Consider the following 19,394-nt stretch of genomic DNA (forward strand, 5'->3'; position numbering starts at 1 on the left):
CCTTATAAGACTGCAAGTTGCAGAGTGGGCATTGATCTACCTTGGTAGAAATTTTATTGTCTTGAATTCTTTACACCAAGGCAATCACAAGTCCATTACAAAGATAAAAACACCCTCCTATAGAAAATTATACAGAAATTGCCATCAGAATCAACAGGAGTCCTCTTATTGAGGAAATCACAGATTCCTGAAATATTGAGATAATTTTTTCTACTAAACCCTTCATCCTTAATATAGATTATTCTCCTGTTCCCATGATGCCTTAGTGATGAACAAAAATGTTAAGTATGTTGGAATATTTTGTAATGTAAGAAACCCAGAAAAAGATCAATGAAAACACTGCATCTAAAGGATATTTGCCCTCTTATTGAAAATGTTCTGTGTAAGGACAAAAAGGACCCCCAGTTCCATACTATGATCAGTCTCAAAGTCCTTACTCTCACATTTAATGTCCCCAATAATCTAGCCCCAACCTGCCTTTCTTGGCATATTTCATATTACTTCTTTTTACATGGTGAAGTTTATGCTTGTTCTTCACTCTTTGGAGCTCATCCCTGGCACATGCTCCCTCTTCACCTCTGCCTCTTAGAATCCTTGGCTTCCTCCAAAGATCAAGTCAGGGGTCACTTCTTACAGGAAGTCTTATCTGATGCACCAGTTATTAATTTCCCCTCTCTTCTCAAAATAGTTTCTATTTATTTATTTGGAAACTGAGTGATGCAGAATAAAGAGTGTTAGAATCAGGAAGACCCCCCAACTCAGAAGAACAAACTGTGGGATCCTGCTCTCTAAAGTTAATTTCCTTCTATGTAAAACAGACATCACCATAGCATCTGCTTCACAAGGCTGTTGAGAAAATCAAATGAGAGAATACTTATAAAGTGTTTTTAATCCTTATAGAAATGTTGGCTATCAGTATTATTATTAACTATGTCCATAATCACATCTACACATAAACTGTAAATTCTTTTAAGGAAAGATATTTCATTTTTGTATGTCATTATTTATTCCTGAAAAGCACAGTGTCTTGACCATAGTTCTTCAAAAGTATTTATTGATTTCAGTTGAATTCATTAAATTATAAAATCTAGAATTTTTCCAAGAATAAAAGTCAGATTCCATAACCTGTGGTTGAAAGAATACTATTATTTAGTTATAGAAATATTCTCTCTTCTCTAAGCCTTTCACTGCTCTGTCTTCCATGATCTCTCAAAGATCATATGCTCTTAAGACTGGCAAATTGCCTTCCGTGGTGGGGAGGGACAGGAAGTAAAATTAGGAGAAAATTTGTAAAACTCAAAATAAATAAAATCTGTATAATTCAAAAAAAAGATCATATGCTCATAAATCACATCTGCAAATTTTGAGAAACTTGAGACACTGGAACTTGGACCCACACCATTCTCTCATTTGCTTTTGGTTTTTGAATCCTTATTAATTAATATTTCTGTGTGTGTGTGTGTGTGTGTGTGTAGATAGATAGATAGATAGATAGATAGATAGATAGATAGATAGATAGATAGGTGATAGATAGATATCCCAGTCTGAAGATCATCTTTGATCAAAGACAGTAGTGAAATAAGAGTTGAGGACTTTTGTCTTCTTTGCATTTTCTATTATTTTATCTCATACAATGGTCCTATTCCATATTTGACCCTTCCCCCTTCAGAATAGGTGCATATTTAAGTTCCCTTTGTGCTGTCTTTATTCTTAGTTTGTTCTGGCTGATCGTATTCTTAGCGTGCTTAGGGCAAGCTTCCATCTTTTGTGGGCCTCTCTAGTCACCTACCTTTCTTTCCTTCCTCTGCACATCTTAATAAACTCTAATTTGGTCCAACAGTCCCATTAGTCTGCTTAGGATATTACGAAATTCCCCAGCTCTGCTATCCCCTTATGCACTGCTTGCTTCTGTGGGACATTTGAATTCCAATCCTAGCTTCAGCCAGTCTAGAAATGTTTCCTAATGAGCCATGCACTGAGAAGGGAGTGATGCTCACTGGCATAGGACAGGATCCTCAAAACTAAATACAGTGGATAAAGAAGAGAGAGGCAGTTACCAGAGATCAGACTCCCTTTCAAACCGGCTTCTACTCACAGAGCTTTCAATATAGACAGTTCCCAGTTTCCAGCTTAGACAAGAACCATAGCATGGATAGGTTGCAGGTGAATGAAGAGAAATGACAATAAAGACATATTTTAACTGAAAGTACCAAGCAGAACTTGGGGAGTTTTGACTTGGACCTTCCTGACTCTTGTTTGTGGGCTTCTAAGGGAGCAGCAAAATACTGTCTTTGTTCCTATTTCTCCATTTCCACCAATGGAACAAGAGACTAGTGGATCCTCCTTTCTTCCCTCTCTTTCTAGAGTCCCAGGAAAACTTTAGGCCTCCTTCCTAGCTTTCTCTGCTAACCTCTCCATACCCTGACTGGAGCTGTGCTGCGTAGTTTGCTATGTGGCCTTGCTTTTCTCTCTTTCATTTTTTTTTCCTTGTCTTTCTTCAACTCCTCTTCCTCATATCAGGAGCTGAGGAAAAGCTACCTCTAGCCTAGGCGATCCCTGTTGGCGAGACTCCAGACATCAAATTTCCTCTGTGGCAATTCTCTTCAAATAAATAACCATGATCCTCATATGTTTAGAATCGTGAACGCCATTTTTATTCTGTGGGCATCATTGTTGATCGATGTGCATGTTGTTGAGTTAATGATTCCCAAGATGGTCCGGGGGACTGGTAGTATAAATTCTGTTAGACACTTTGTTACTGAGCTAAGAATTTTCCTGTAGCCTACTTTCTGATCATCTTCATTAAATATCTCTCTCCTGGGGCGGCTAGGTAGTGCAGTGGATAGAGCACCGGCCCTGGAGTCAGGAGGACCTGAGTTCAAATCCAACCTCAGACACTTAATAACTACCTAGCTGTGTGACCTTGGGCAAGTCACTTAACCCCATTGCCTTGCAAATAATAACAATAATAATAATAATAATCTCTCTCCCTAGAGTCAAGCTGTGGAGTTGTTTAGGAACTTCAGCTTTGCTGAGAGGTTAGGACCAAGATCAACAGAACTGGGGGTGCTGGCACCTCATTAGATTCTGGAGTGCAGCAGACTCAAAAGTTGCTGGAAGTTGGGAGCTGCCTCCCAGGACACAGCAGGCTCATTAGCAAGGAAACTCATTGACCCTCTTAAGAATCATTTGTGATTATGTTGTCAAAATACTGATCTTGAAAGCCTTCCATGCCTCTAAAGTTGATTTCCGCTCCAGAATTAGAAACCCTGACTATCCATCCTTTCTCTGACACGCTTGGAAGCCATTAAGCTCGTGTGCAGAAAGAGGATCAGCTCCTGCCTGGCCTCCTAATCCCTCACGTTCTAATCTCTCACAGTCTGAGAAGGGCTGGCTATTTCTTCCCAGGATGCTTGTCATTACTGTAGTAACAACAAGCTCTTCCGTATTATAGCAAAGAATCATGAGCTAGTGAGGGAACATAGAAGCCACCTCGTCCAGCCACCGCATTTTGCAGGGGAGGAAACTGAGACCCAGAGAATGAAAGGGACTCGCCCAAAGTAGACAGAGGTAGGATATGAACTCAGGGCTTCTCTCGCCCTCTCCATGGTGCTAGGCTGCCTTCATTGTTCAGAATCTTAAATAGTAGAACATTTTGCTGCAAGAAGTATTTCACCTCTTCATTCTGAAGAAGGAAATTACCATTAAGACCAGTCAAGAATCTATTAGTAATTCTTGTGAAATTGGAATTCTTGGCTCTAATTCTTGCCTTTCCTCTGTAGATTGTTCTAATGCGTCACATACAGCGTCCCTCAAAGTCATTAGGAAGCCTTTATGGCACCTAGAATTGTCCTTTCCATATAGCCAATGGCACATTAATAAGTGCCCCTAGACTGACCAGATTCTCAAATTGCTGATTACACAAATGTCATTATCAGATGTGGAGGCCATTAGCAAGAGAGATGAAGGGCTAATGCATCGTCCCAAGGGAAACAATCTGCCTCAACATGTATAACCAGCTCATAAAAGACAGACAGTGAAGCACACATTCAAAGAAAAACACAAGTTCAACACAAGCCCTGCGAAGAGAATAGAAGCTCTCTGAGGACAGGAGCAAGTTTATCTTTCTATATCCAAAGCTACAAACACTTGGCAGATAAGGAAAGTCGATCTGTGTTTCACTGGTATACAGAATTCTGGAATGAAGAAAGTCCTTCTTCCAAAGCAGGTGCCACCTTCTCTGCAATCTGGAGTCTTGGAGTTAGCTAGAGAACTGAGTCTGTGAAGTGTCCAGTTCACACAATTCCTTACCTCTTGTCTAATCACTATAATCAATGAGAAATAAGCAGTGAATTTGCCAAAATGCTCCCACCTCCTACTCACAACAATTAATCTAAAAACATTTTAAGCACATATCACAGACACACACATTTTTAAAATCTTAAACTTAGAACTCTCAAAAGGTAAGCTAAACAATCAGCCCTTACCCCAGGTACAAGATCAAAGAGCTTACTGCTAAAGGGACTCTCTCTGTTAATTAGTTGTTTTACAGCTATAACCCCTTTGGGGCTTTTCTTGGCAAAGATATTGAAGTGGTTTATTTTCTCCTTCAGTTTATTTTACAGATGAGGAAACTGAAGCAAACAGGATTAGGTGACTTGTCCAGGATCACATAGCTAGAAAGTGTCTGAAGTCAGATTTGAAACTCAGGAAGATCAGCTTTCCTGACTCCAGGTCTGATGCTCTATCCATTGTGCCATCTGGTCAAATAGAGCTCCTCTTCCAAAAGATGAGGAAACTAAAGTAGAAGTTAAATAAATGCTTTGCTCCGCATTGCTCCATCAGCCAGTGGCCCAGCAGGGACTGAAATGAGGGCTCCTAAAGGCAGTTTGGTAAGCCAGTTATATTGCAGGACTGTGAACAGGGAACCCTGAGTGTATACTTGGGAAAATTTAGGGGCTATATGTTACCCTGGACAGTTCCCTCAATCTATCTGAGCCTTAAATAATAAATAACCAACAAAATCATCACATTTAATTACTTCCCCCCCCAGCAGTGGAGCATAACTTTATCATTCAAAAGGATCTTAGTTGAACCCTTCCCCTCATTTTACAAATGAGAAAAATGAGGCCCAGAGAGGTAAGTCATAGAGTTGCTGGGTAGCAAAGCCAGTGATTGAACCCTAGTCCTTTACCTATAAATTCGGTGTTGTCTCTCTTAGTCTATGTTGTTTCAGAAGGTTTATGATAATGTTCCATATGCTGCAAAATCCTCACCATTTTAAGATTCCCTTTCTTATCCTTGTCTTTATAATGCTCTTCTTATATATGACTTCTGAGTCTCTCCTTACAAACTCTTTCCCACAATGTCATTTCCAAAAAGCAAGCCTCTTCCGGTGATTCAGTTTTCAGTCATTCGCTTCAGATAGGTGAAGCATTTCCAAGGTACATTCTCGGATGATTTCAAATTGACTTTGATCTTTCCTTTCCTCGGGACCATCTTGAGGGATCAAATACCCTCAGCTTGAATTGTATCTTTCTTCTTTGCTTTCTGCCAAATTTTCCATGTTTACAAGGCATAATAGAAATAGGAAATGCTTTATTCCTCATAAAATGTTTGGTTTTGATTTTCTCTATCTCACAAACACATCAGTTTTATTTCTTTGTCATGACGACTGGCCTTTACCTAGCACTTGAAAACTGGCAAAGTGCCTTATATACATTGATTCTTTTAACCCTCAAAATGATGCTATGAGAAGGGTTTTGTTATTATTAAAGCCCAGAGACTTGCTCGGGGCACACAGCTAGTAAGTGTTGAGGGAAGGATCTAATCCAGATCCAGTGCTCTACCCATCACCCCTGCTGTCATATCATATGGCATTCATTTTTCCCACATAATGTTTGCTAAATGTATTAAAAATGCTCATTAATCAATTTCCCTTTAAAAAAATCTGAAGGAGCGGTTAGGTGGCTCAGTGGATAGGACCTGAGTTCAAATCCAGCCTCAGACACTTAATAATTGCCTACCTGTGTGGCCTTGGGCAAGCCACTTAACCCCATTTGCCTTGCAAAAACCTAAAAAAAAATAATGAATGGTTTAGAAAGACTAAAGAGCTCATTAAAATCAATGAAAACACCAACTCTGGACCTTCTAGAGGCCCAATAATAAGGAAGTATTCTGTCTACCCCACAGAGATAGGCTGGAGAATGGAACACGTTGTTGGACTCCACTTAAAAGTTCTGTTTTCTTTCTTTCTTTCCTTTTTTCTGTCTCTATAGCTGTCTTTTTCCTTTTGGGGGTTGGTCAGGGGAAGTGTGAGGGAGGGAAAAAATGATTGATATTGAAAAAATATGAACAGTAAACATTAGATCATGGGAGTAGAGGACTGGAGAATGCTCTCATCCAGTCAAGTTCCCATCTCACAGAAGACAAAACTGAGACTCCTAAGAGTAAAATGATTTGTCAAGGAATAAGATAGCTAGTAAAGGGTAAAACAAAGCTCAATAGAAGAAATTGCTGCAAACAAGAAAAGAATAAGATTTTCTCCTGTATTTTCACACCAAAGAGGCATAGATTATTTTGCCTTACTTAAACATAAATCATGCCCCAAAAATGTTTCTTCTTAAATTGACTGTCTCTCAATAAACTTCCTTTGGCTACTGATTCTAGGAAGGGGAGGAGGGAGAGGTTGAAATGTTCCTGTTTTGTTTTCTTTCAGCTGTATTCTGAGTGAATGTCCCAGAATGCCTGTCTGTCCATATGGGCACCTCACACACAGTAACGAAACAATAACTAGTTGGGGGGGGCGATGACTGCCACCCAGGTTTCAAAACTACCATTTGTTCTCTGGCCCTTTCCCAAGGACTGTTCCCAGCCAGTTCAGCACGACTGTTTGGGTGGAAACGTTTTCTCCATGAGGAAAATAAATCTTAACTGTTGTCGATCACCCAACACGTATAGGCTTTCTCCTCTGGAAGACCCTGTAGCATGGTGAAATCTGAAAACTCACTTGGAAGGAAGAAGCATGAATTCAAATCCTACCTCTAACCCATGTCAAATGTGTGACCCTGAACCAGAAGTAAGCTCTCAGTGCCCCTAGGCAACCCTCTGAGAGGGATTCTTAACCTCTGAGGCAGGGGGGATTTTTTTTAAAATTAAAGATTTTATTTATTTTGATTTTTACAATTTATCCCCTCATCTTACTTCCCTCCCCCCGCCACAGAAGGTAGTTTGTTGGTCTTTTCATTGTTTCCATGTGGTACATTGAACCAAACTGAGTGTGATGAGAGAGAAATCATATCCTTAATGAAGAAAAATAAATATAAGAGAGAGCAAGATCAGACAATAAGATAGCATTTTTTTTCCCTAAATTTAAGCTAACAGTCCTTGGTCTTTGTTCTAACTCCACAGTTCTTTCTCTGGATACAGATGGTATTCTCCATGGCAGACAGCCCCAAATTGTCCCTGGTTGTTGCACTGATGGAATGAGCAAGTCCATGAAGGTTGATCCTTGCCCCCATGTTGCTGTTAGGGTGGACAGTGTTCTTCTGGTTCTGCTCATCTCACTCAGCATCAGTTCATGCAAATCCCTCCAGGCTTCCCTGAATTCCCATCCCTCCTGGTTTCTAATAGAACAAAAGTGTTCCCTGACATACATATACCACAGTTTGCTCAGCCATTCCCCAGTTGAAGGACATTTACTTAATTTCCAATTCTGTGCCACCACAAACAGGGCTGCTATGAATATTTTTGTACAAGTGATGTTTTTACCCTTTTTCATCATCTCTTCAGGGTATAGACCCAGTAGTGGTATTGCTGGGTCAAAGGGTATGCATATTTTGTTGCCCTTTGGGTGTAGTTCCAAATTTCTCTCCAGAAAGGTTGGATGAGTTCACAGCTCCACCAACAATGAAGTAGTGTCCCAGATTTCCCACAACCCTTCCAACAATGATCATTATCCTTTCTGGTCATATGGGCCAGTCTGAGAGGTGTGAGGTGGTACCTCAGAGAAGCTTTAATTTGCATTTCTCTAATAAGTAATGATTTAGAGCAATTTTTCATATGACTATGGATCACTTTGATCTCCTCATCTATAAATTGCCTTTGCATATCCTTTGACCATCTGTCATCCCCCATTGGGGAATGGCTTTTTAAAAAAAAATATGACTCGGTTCTCTGTATATTTTAGAAATGAGCCCTTTGTCAGAGGCATTAGTTGTAAAGATTGTTTCCCAATTTACTACATTTCTTTTGATCTTGGTTACAGTGGCTTTATCTGTGCAAAATTTTTTTAATTTAATGTAATCAAAATCATCTAGATTGTTTTTAATGATGTTCTCCATCTCTTCCTTAGTCATAGACTGGTCCCCTTTCCAGAGATCTGACAGGTAGACTACTCCTTGATCTCCTAGTTTGCTTATTGGGCGGGGGGCAGGCTTTTTAAAAAATTTTTGTGACTGTATTACAATTTGATTGAGTTTCTGAACCTATTGCTTGATTTTGTCCCTTAAATGTCATTCAGAGGAAGGGTTACCCCAGGATATCCAAGAAGTCCAACCACAACTCACAAAAGGGTTTTTTCCCCCTAGAACTATAAATAGCGAAATGTTTCCATTTCCCTATACTAATAAAAACACAGATATGGACCCCAAATTATTTTTAATGTGAAAATCAATATATGAGTTGCTACAGGGGAAGATAAAAAGATAAGCACAAAAAATGACCTGCCTTGAAGGACTTGTGGATCCAGTATTAGACGTAATGAGGTCCAATGCTTCCTCATTGGCCCAGAGTTCAATCTTGTCTCAGTTTCTTGATCTGCATTTGAAGAGGATTGGATTCAAAGCTTTCTAAGGTCCCTTTCAGTTGTCTACTTATGCTTCCATAATGTACCTAGGAATTTGTGTTCTTGAGGCAAATGACTTCACTTGAGGAGTGAGTTCAAATTTGCCTCTTCTCCATGATCCGAAGCAAGCCCCTCCAATTCACTGTGTCTCTCATCTGCAAAATAAGAAAACTGGATTCGATGATCCCTGAGGACTCTTTCAGCTCTTTGCCCTTTCACCCTGGAGCCATGCCCTGAAAGATCTGGTGGGCATGAGAAAGAAGATTGTTCTAGGGGAAAGGATATCCTGCTGACAATCCTAGGCACATTGTTCTATTTGCTTTTTGATCAGCCCCTGACTACCCAGGTGTTCTCAATGAAATTCTTTTCCCCATTTCACCATCAGCCTCTGTTTCCAAGATTGATGACAGGTTAAATAAGATTTTTGGAGAAGAATTGGCAAGAGATGGAATGACTTTGTTTTATTGGAGGTTTGCTGTTTTGTTTTGATCTTTTATCAGCACTTTAAATCAGCTCACTGAGCAACAGCAGGACCTCTGAGGCTCTTAAAGGGATGCAGACTTGAGACCTGCCACCACTGGGCTTTGAAGATCTGACTTTCCTTTGAACACATATCCTTTACCTCAGCTACACAGTCAAAAATTCATTTCTCAGTAGGTTTTCAGAGACAATGTGTATGCCAAACACATTAAAAAACTGAGAGAGAGAAATGCGATGACTAGACTACTCCATGGGAGGCTGTCATGGGAGATGTGGAAAGAGATCTGAGTTCACAGTATACACATACAGAACACGATCGACCTGACTTTACATCATCAGACATTTACTATCAGGGTGACCTTAGGTAATCTGGCAAGTCACTTTCCCTTTTTCAATCTCAGTTTTCTCATTTGTAAAACTGAAGTCAATGGAGCACTTGACACACAGGGTGGTTGTGAAGCTCAAATGAGATAAGAAGAATTATTTCACAAACCTTAACGATTATTGAGATGCTGGCTGGTGTCATTTACTTCATATAATCTTCAGGTAATTTTTCTCCAAATGTTAGAGGCTTTCTCCCCCTTTTCAGTCTTCTTGCAAATAGAAACTGTTTAATTTTTCATTTTTTTATCCCACATTCTAATCCAGTTTCTGACATATTGCAAATGCTTAATAAATCTTGAATGGTTGATTGGTTGATTGAATCTTGGGTTAGAGAAGATTTAGTCAGTTCTTGCCAGGAAAGATGGGGATGTCACAGGTTTTTGATACTATTGATAGATTGTACATGTCATAGTATATTTCACTCCTCCCAGAGGGGGTTAGATTCCCTTTTGTAAAACTTCAAGGGTAAGTGAATGGCCCTGACTGCTATGGGTCTGAAGACACATTATTAAAAGGTTTCTCCCAATAGAGTCCCAAAATGTATAATGACAACTATAACTTGAATGCATACTGCCTATTTCCCTGTAATTACTTTTAGGAAGTACTTGGTAGACACTGTGGAATTAGAACCATCATCTTCCCTTTCTAAAAAAAAAAGGAACAAAAATCCATACAATATATGTCGGGTCGTTAGTGAGAATTCATTTTCAACAAGGCTATTTTAAAATCACCTGCCAGATTCATTGAAATATACCTGCCCTACATCTGATTGAAAATGATGGGTTCTTGATTCAAATAAATAAGAATGACAGCCATTCCCCCATTAGATAAATTGATAAAGATTACCACCAGATCACTCTTAAAAGAAGAATTGTCATATGCTGTTGTGGTTTGTCCTTCACTTTCTAAGAGAGTAATAATATTATGGGTGATGTCTGGTCTTGTGGCTGAATCCGATTTAAGAGAGGCAGAGCTGCACATAAGGGCCAGCCTCACTATCTTTCAGAGTCATCAAAGTCTATCAAGTGATCAATTTGTTTAAATGCTCCAGATCACTAATAATTACAGAATGAAAAATAAAATAACTCTGATGTTCTATCTTCCAATTAGCAAGGATAGCAAAAAAGGAAAATGGCCCATGGATGGGATGTTAGGGTGCAGGCATACTGGCATACCATTGGTGGAATAGTGAATTAGTCCAATTATTCTCAAAAGCTATTTGAAACTATACCCAAATATCACTAAAGTGAATATGCCCATTGACTCAGTGAAATCACCACTAAACTTATACTCCCAAAGAAATCAAAGGGAGAAGAAAAGGACTTATATGTATGAAAATATAACAGGTCTTTTTGAAGCTGCAAACAAGGAAACCAAGTTAGTACTCATCAATTAGGAAATGGTTATGCACATTATAATGTATGACTGTAATGGTGATGCAGGGGAAAGATGAGAATTGTGAGTGTAGAAATTGGGTGGGGTTGACTCCCACCTACTCTTGAGATGTAGATTGACTAGAAGTAGAGAATTATGATTTTAACAGAAACAATTATAATCTTAAAAGCTACTTGGGTGGAGACACCCCCCATTCTTGATATACCATTGATTCATTATTTAATGTAAAATTTGTATCGTGATCTCCTTAGGCTTTGCCCTCTACCTAATTCCTGATCTAAGAGAAAGGGAGATCACCTTTTGCCCTCTGAATGAGAGGCAAGACATAAAAACCTGAGTTGGTCAGCTCAGGGTCACAAGTCTTCTCTACCAAACTGTGGCCCAGCCAATGCTGTTTGGCTGTTCTCTCTCTCTCTCTCTCTCTCTCTCTCTCTCTCTCTCTCTCTCTCTCTCTCTCTCTCTCTCTTCCAATTCCTTTTATGTCTTGTAACCTTTTTTTTAACCAATCAACATTTGTTTTGAATTTTTTGAGTTTTATAATTTTTCTCCTATTCTTGCTTCCCTCCCCCCACCCCATCCCCCATAGAAGGTAGTCTTTTAGTCTTTACATTGTAAGTTGAATGTGATGAGAGAGCTTAAAGAAGAAAAATAAAGTATAAGAGATAGCAAAATGACATAATGAGATAATGGAAATTTTTCTTCTTGTAACTTTTTAAAATAAGTTTTGTTTTATTTCTACCCTTGTTTTCCTGGGTCTGAATAAAGATTCTTCATAAGCAGAGCCAAATTCAAGTAGCCATCAGCTACTGTGGGATACTACTACACCATAAGAAATGACTAAAGAAAGCTTCAGAGAAACCTGGAAAGATATGAATGAACTGATACAAAATAAAAGGAGAATATCAGAAGAATAATTTCTACATGACTTTGAAGAACCAGTAATGACCCACATTTACCATCTCCTAACCAAAAGAAAAAATGTTTTTTCTTTTTCTCTCTTTCTCCCCTTTCTTCCCTAATTTCCTCGGTTTCTTCCTTTCTTTCTTCTATATTTTCTTTTTTCCTTCCTCTTCCCTTCCTTCCTTATTTCTTTTCCTTCTTTCCTTCCTTTTCTTCTTGTTTTTCTTATTTCCTTCCATTTTTCCTTATTTCCTTTTTTTCTTCCTTCTTTATCTTCCTTTTTTCTTCAATTCTTTCCTTTGTTCCTTCCTCATTTCCTCCCTTCCTTCTTTCTTGACCAAGAAGGTGGTATCAAATTCTAATTGAGATATAATATCTTTGGATGTGGCAAGTGTATGATTTTGCTTTGCTTGACTATGCTGATTTTCTACATTAAAAAAGGATGATTTTCCAGAGTTCTCAATCACATGATTCAAATGGAAAGCTCTTTGAAGCCCCATATGACTGTCCAGGAGTCATCAAATGCCCACAGTAAATTAGAATAAGAAAGTAATTCAAGCATGTGAGGGAGTTGAGAAGAGTCACAGTTAGATGAACAGCTTGCCTTCCCTCCCTTGGCCCAGGGCCGGATGGGAAATCAATCCTTCAAGGATCACTTATTCAGTAAGTTATACAAACCCTGGATGTAATCCACTGAGAAAATCTTGGAGCATTATTACTATTCCCCACTGGAAAGAGAAGAGGCAAAAAGCTGAAGTCTATCCACAAGGGAATGGTGCTATTCTCAAATATTCCCCTGCCAATTCAACTAAGTTCAGTTCAGATCATTGCAATCCAACTCAACAGACATTTATTAAGTATTTAGAATACATAAAACTCTGTCTTGGAGAAGTAAAGACAAAAGGTAAAACAGTCCTTACCCTCTAGGAGTTTATGCTCTACTGGGAGGATGGGGGTTTATAGTGTGTTCACATGTATGAAAATCTGAAGTTTGTACAGAGTCACTTCGAGACTAAGTGGTAACAGCCAGAAGAATCACAAACAGCTTCCCATTAAAGATGGCAACTAATGTGCACAGAAGGAAGGCAGGGCATTGTATTTGGCTTTACGTTGTTTTTTACACCCTGGTGACATATTGATCAGTTTAAAACCTAAGGAATATTTACAAGCTCAGTCAGTTCCAATAAATAAGACAGCCTTCTACAATTAGGACAAGATTTGCAAGTTCCAAGGGTCTGCTAAAGGAAAAGAAGAGTAGCTCCAGGTTATTGCCTTGTCCTGAAGCATGAATAAATATGCAAATCAATCAGTTTTTGAACTGGACCTGCAATTTCCTTGACCTGGGGAGTCTTAATAGAGGAGATCCACTCTGCTCATATCAATTCATCCATGTGTTTTAATGTCTAGTCAAAGAGAGTTGCCTAAGGGAGCAAAAATCTCTTCCAAATCTGAAATGATCAGATTCTGAGAATTCTATGATCAGACCATCTCTCACTTAGAGTTGGGCTCGATTTTTCAGAATATCAGTCGTATTAGTCAACATTCAGAAAACGTATATGAGAATAGATGTCTTTAACATCTTCCACTTTCCAGGATACCTGCATGACTTTTGCTATCCTGCCCCTGGCATCTGGCTGCCTATGGTCCCCTACTCCAAATAGCATCCATGGGCTCAATGCCACCTCTGTTAGTAAGCCTTTCCTTATTTCCTGGACCAGGAAACAATCTCCCCTTCAAATTCACACTTAGCTTTACAAATATCTGGTGCATTATCTTGTAATAAAGATATGTTCTCACACTCAGTTTCCTTATCTGTAAATTGTCTATTTTGTAGTATATGTAGATATAGATGTAGATAGATTAATATTATATATACATATATATGTATATATAATAGGGTCATTGTAAAAGATTAAATAAGAAGACATAGGGGCAGCTAGCCGGTGCAGTGGATAGAGCACCAGCTCTAGAATCAGGAGGTCCTGAGTTCAAATTCGACCTCAGACACTTAATAATTACCTACCTGTGTGACTGGGTAAGTCACTTAACCCCATTGCCTTGAAAAAACTAAAAAATAAAAAAAATAAGAAAACATTTATAAAGGCTCTTTGCCTAACTTAGAATACTGTAGTATTTGTGAGTTGTTGTTTGTGCTAATATTCTTTCCTTGTGTCTTATGTCCGTCCAGGTCTGTAAATCTTGGAAGAACAGAGTCTCATCTCAACCTCTGCTTGCCTAGCACAGGGTTTTGTTCTATTAAACAGGTGATAAACAAATGAGCTACCTTTCCTATGTTACAGAACAAGTATCCAAGCTCAGGTAGAAGTGGGGTTAGATGATGGCCAAGGTGTATCTTGGTTTGAAGATGAAAGGCAAAAGCTCATGGTTATCTGAGGCATTCAGTGATATCCCACATAAGAAGTTACTGCCCCATCTGACAATCACATCTCTTTGACTCAGATCAACCCAAACCCTAAAGCAAACAGGTCAAAGGATAGGGGCAGGGAGACCTGGGGTGTGCTCCTTGGGCACCAGAAACATGACACAGGGTCAGAGAGAAAAAAAGAGGAGAGGAGTTTTGAGTTCACTTCCCTTATTCCCCAATACAACCCAGAGCTAGTTTAGCAGGATTTGAGCACCAGAGAGTCCAGCCAATGATGGAATGACAAATAGTGCCAGGGATTCTCATACACCAGAAGGAAGGATCACGTGCCAGGTTTGGGGTTCCTGAGTTTCTTCTAATGGTCCACTCTACAGGATGCTCTGATTAGAACTCTATTAGAGTTATCACTTTTCTTTCCTTGTTTGGAGGGGAAACAACCTTGGTGCTCGCTCCCCCAACTGGCCATGGCACCAGCTGACTGGACTGCTCCTCTTGGACTAAGCTCAGCAGTTGGACAGCCATTTCTGAAAGGGCTGAGCAGATAACTAGATCATCAGGCTCTCAACAAGGGTCAATATTTCTGATGGATGGATCAATCTATTGGACTCCCTAGGCTAGTTCTTTGATGGGACCTGCAATCATCAACTGCTCAGCCTCGAGCGTGACAGGATGTTATTGCACTCCTGTCAGTGAGAGTCTTGCCATGGCTCTATCTTCATGAGGAATGTTTCTGTGCTCCTTCAGCTATGGCAATGACTCTTAGCTGAGAATTAGCAGTAACTTCTCTTGGACTCCCTAAGAGCCTGGCCTCTGAGATATGTCATCACTAGCCAGGAGGTGGGGAAGAGCTCTAACCTCTTCTGAACAACAATTGTCCCTGTTTCAAATCCAGTTGTCTCATGGGGGGACCCAACTCCAATTTAGAGTGACCAGCCCATTGAATTCCCCATATTCCTGTGAGGTCTTCGAAGGGTGGCTGAAGACACAGGTATGGAAGTATTCTATGATTTGGAGCAAGTTCATTGTCTCTGCTGACCTTTCATTCACAGTTGAGCTAGTCGAGCTCAGTCCTTGCCATCTGAAAGGTTTTTCCTCTCTTTACATTTCATTTCTCTGTCTTTGCCTTTCAATCTTGCCAACATCTAATTGGGATTCATCTTTTTTCCTTCTGAGTTTAGAGCATTCTGATCTACTGTTTGGCAATGGTCTATGTTCAAGAGAAGCTGCAGTTGTGTAGTTCTATGATAGGTATTCTTTGTCTTCTTCATCTGCTTTATATTTGTTCCATAAAAAAAGGAAAATACTATATACAGTTAAGTAAGTCTATTTGTTCTCATGATAAGAGGGGGGTTGTAATTGGGGGGGTGGGGAGAAAGAGTCAACTCCATTACCCTGAGGTCATATTTATTATTTACTGAAATATAACAATTGAGTGGGGGCACAGAGCTATATTGATTGAATAAATTGTCACTAGTCACACCCCATAGACCAAGATAGCACAATGAAAGCAGAAGCTGAAGGATGGAAGGTTGTTCAGTCTACTGGAATCATGAAAATTTGTGATTTTCCCAGCATTCCCCCTTAGTAGGGAGACATAGCACAAGAGTGAATGAAGGACATTCCAAAGTTCCCCTAATTAGCCTAAAATCAGATAAATGCCCAGTTACATCATGTTTCTTAGCTATATTTGGAAGCTAATACTCGGAAGAAAAGGTAAATTGCTGAAGTTACCTAAGTAAGTGGGTGTCAGACTTGGAATCTGAACCTAGGTCTTCTGACCACCAAGGTGAGTGTCTTTTCCATCATACCATACTGCTTCCTCAGAGAGATCATAGACCCAATGGTAGAAGGAACCTTAGAGACTATCCACGCCAACTCCCTCCCCTCAGTGTATAGATAAGAGACTGAGGACCTGAGAGATCACATGACTTTCCTAGCATTGAACAAGAAGTGATTGGCAGAATCATATCCAAGCCCCCTTATTGCTATTCCACATTCTTGCTAGTGTACCACACATAAGACCATGATTCTCTCAGTGTTATTTCTTTTAAAAATAGATTTTTGGTAAAATACAAATGGATCTCTAATTTGCAGAATCTCAATCTAAGTAACAAAGTGAAGGGAACAAATCATAAGCAATGTGGGGTAGGATTTTGGAGACACAGAATCCGCAGTGCCTCAGGGTTCAACCAAAAGGACACAGTTTTCCAATATAACTTCATTTTCAATGAACCAAACAGCTCCACCATCCTTTTCCTAGGTCTGGGGGCAAAATGTTCTATACTGAGCACTCAGTTTTTAGCCAATCTTCCTTATATAGAACAGAAGGGAATAATTTTCAAGACAAACAATAGCAAAAAGAAAACCCATTTTATGGTTACTTTTTTGTTTGTTTTCTTTTAGTTCATAAATATACAAGTTTGACTCCACTGATGAAAGTTAATTGTCCTTCAAAGGCCCCATCAGTGAGCCAGTAGAGCAAAAATAGCAGCTTCTAATTCATGAGAAACTGAATATCTGGATAAACTGGAGAGTGGCCAGAGAAGGATATTTGAGATGGTGAAGGCCTTGGATCATGTATTGGGTGAGGGAAGTGTGGATGATTAGTCTGAAAAAGAAGAGACAGAATGAGGTATAACAGAAACTTCAACTATTTATGTGACTGTCACATGAAAGAAAGAGAGATTTTTCTCCACTTGGCTCCAGAAGGCAAAATTGAAAGGAATGGATGAAGTTACAAAAGGCAAACTGAGGACTGATGAAAGAATAAGTTCTTGGAAATGAGAGCTTTCCCAAAATGCAATGAGCTTTTCTGTATTCTTGTGCTTGGAGCCAAGATTGGATGACCATGAGTTGGGGGTGGTGTAGAGGGGATTCATTGGTTAAATATACTTTTGCACTAGGTTGGCCCTTCCAACTCTGAATTCCTATGTTTCTATGATTAAAAGGTGTTAATATATCCTTATTTCAGTTATATTGGGGCTGTGTTAGAGCAAACTAAGAGGAGAGCTGATTATTAAATTTTCAGTGAGAACCTTTATACATAAGAAATTGGCAAACTCTAAATCTATGCTTGAGTTCTTTTAGTGATTCTTTAGGTTTAAAATAATGGTTAAAAAATAATGGCGTGGTATCACATTCAACTGAGATCAATGTATACCATGGAACCAATGTAAACACTAACAGACTGCCTTGTGGGGGGTGGGGGGGCAAGGAGCAAGAATGGGGGAAAAATTGTAAACTCAAAATAAATAAAATCTTTCTTAACAAATAATAAAATAAATGACATGCAATAGCCTTAAAAGTGAGTTTTGCAAGCATTTTTATTTTTAGAGACTTCACTGGTAAATATTTATCAGCATTTTGTTATTCAGTTGTTTTAATCATGCCTGACTTTTTGGATCCTCATTTGGGATTCTCTTGGCAAAGATACTAGAGTGGTTGATCATTTGCTTCTCATTTTATAGATGAAGAAACTGATTTACTCAAATAATTGTCATTAAAAGATTGTAAAGTAATAGTAACTGGAGAGTCGTTGTCTAGGACAGCACTGCAGTCCACATTCCCAATTTTTATCATCACCCCTGCATGAAGTCCTCTAGGCTCAGGTGGAATAACCAGAGAGAATTGATCATGAGGTTAAGATGACTATCCTTGGAGACCAGTATACACCTGGTTATATATTTAATAGGCAGGAACCTTGACAATCTACTATCTTTTTAAATTAAATTTCTCTTGATTAATAAAAGTCTATTCTTCTTTTTACCATGAGCTCTATTAGAAAAAATAAAAACCAAATCCTTGCCATAAAAAATGCAGAGCATTTTCCTGCCTTGTCCAAAATCTGTCTCTTTCTGAACCCCAATTCCATCATGTCTCTGTCAGAAAATGGGTGGCATGCTTCTTTATCAGTCTTCTGAAATCATGGTTGGTCATTTTGTTGATTAGAGTTCTTTCTTTTTTTAGTTTTTGCAAGGCAGTGGGGTTAAGTGGCTTGCCCAAGGCCACACAGCTAGGTCATTATTAAGTGTCTGAGACCGGATTTGAACCCAGATATTCCTGACTCAAAGGCCAGTGCTCTATCCACTGCACCACCTACCTGCCCCTGATTAGAGTTCTTTATTGACCATCTATTCTCAATATAACCTGGCTATTTGAATTTGTGTGTGTGCACATAAACACAAACAGACAGACATAGACACACAAACACACCAAAAATTTTAAATATTATGGTAAACCTTTCACAGTAAAGGAAAGATGAGAAATAATGTTCTGGAAAAAAATTTGGGGGGTAATGAGAAGAAAAGTAGATCAATTCAAATTTTGCCCTTCCCATGTAATGTGTGAATTGAGGCAAGTAGTTATACTTCTCTGGACCTTATATAAATTCTAAAAGAAAGGATTCAAACTTAGTAATCTTAAGTTCCCTTTGGGCTCTAAATTCCATTATTCCCCATTAACAACACCTTAGTGAATGATGAAATCCTTGACAGCTGTGGAATGTCTTATAAAAAATAAGTTTTAATAAATGTTTCCTGTGTAGAACTGAAGCCAATGATAGGAAGAACTCCTATACATCCAACTTACAAACATTTGCTATCATCCGTCATCTTCAAGAAACTCATGAGAGTAGGTGGCGGCTAGGTGGAGCAGTGGATAGAGCACCGGCTGGAGTCAGGAGGGCCTGAGTTCAAATCCAGCCTCAGACACTTAATAATGACCTAGCTGTGTGGCCTTGGGCAAGCCACTTAACCCCACTGCCTTGCAAAAAAGACTAAAGAAAGAAAGAAAGAAAGAAAGAAAGAAAGAAAGAAAGAAAGAAAGAAAGAAAGAAAGAAAGAAAGAAACTCATGAGAGGCAAGAAGACATAGAGGGGAATATAGACAAGGCAGCATGCAGTAAGAAAATACAAAGGACCAAGGAGGCTCAAAGCATCATTCTAAAACTGTGTCTTATAACCTGACATCCTACAGCACTTCAAGACTTAAATGTATTAAATAAATCTTG

Source organism: Macrotis lagotis, chromosome 2 (assembly GCF_037893015.1).
Source record: "Macrotis lagotis isolate mMagLag1 chromosome 2, bilby.v1.9.chrom.fasta, whole genome shotgun sequence".
Classification (NCBI taxonomy): Eukaryota; Metazoa; Chordata; class Mammalia; order Peramelemorphia; family Peramelidae; genus Macrotis; species Macrotis lagotis.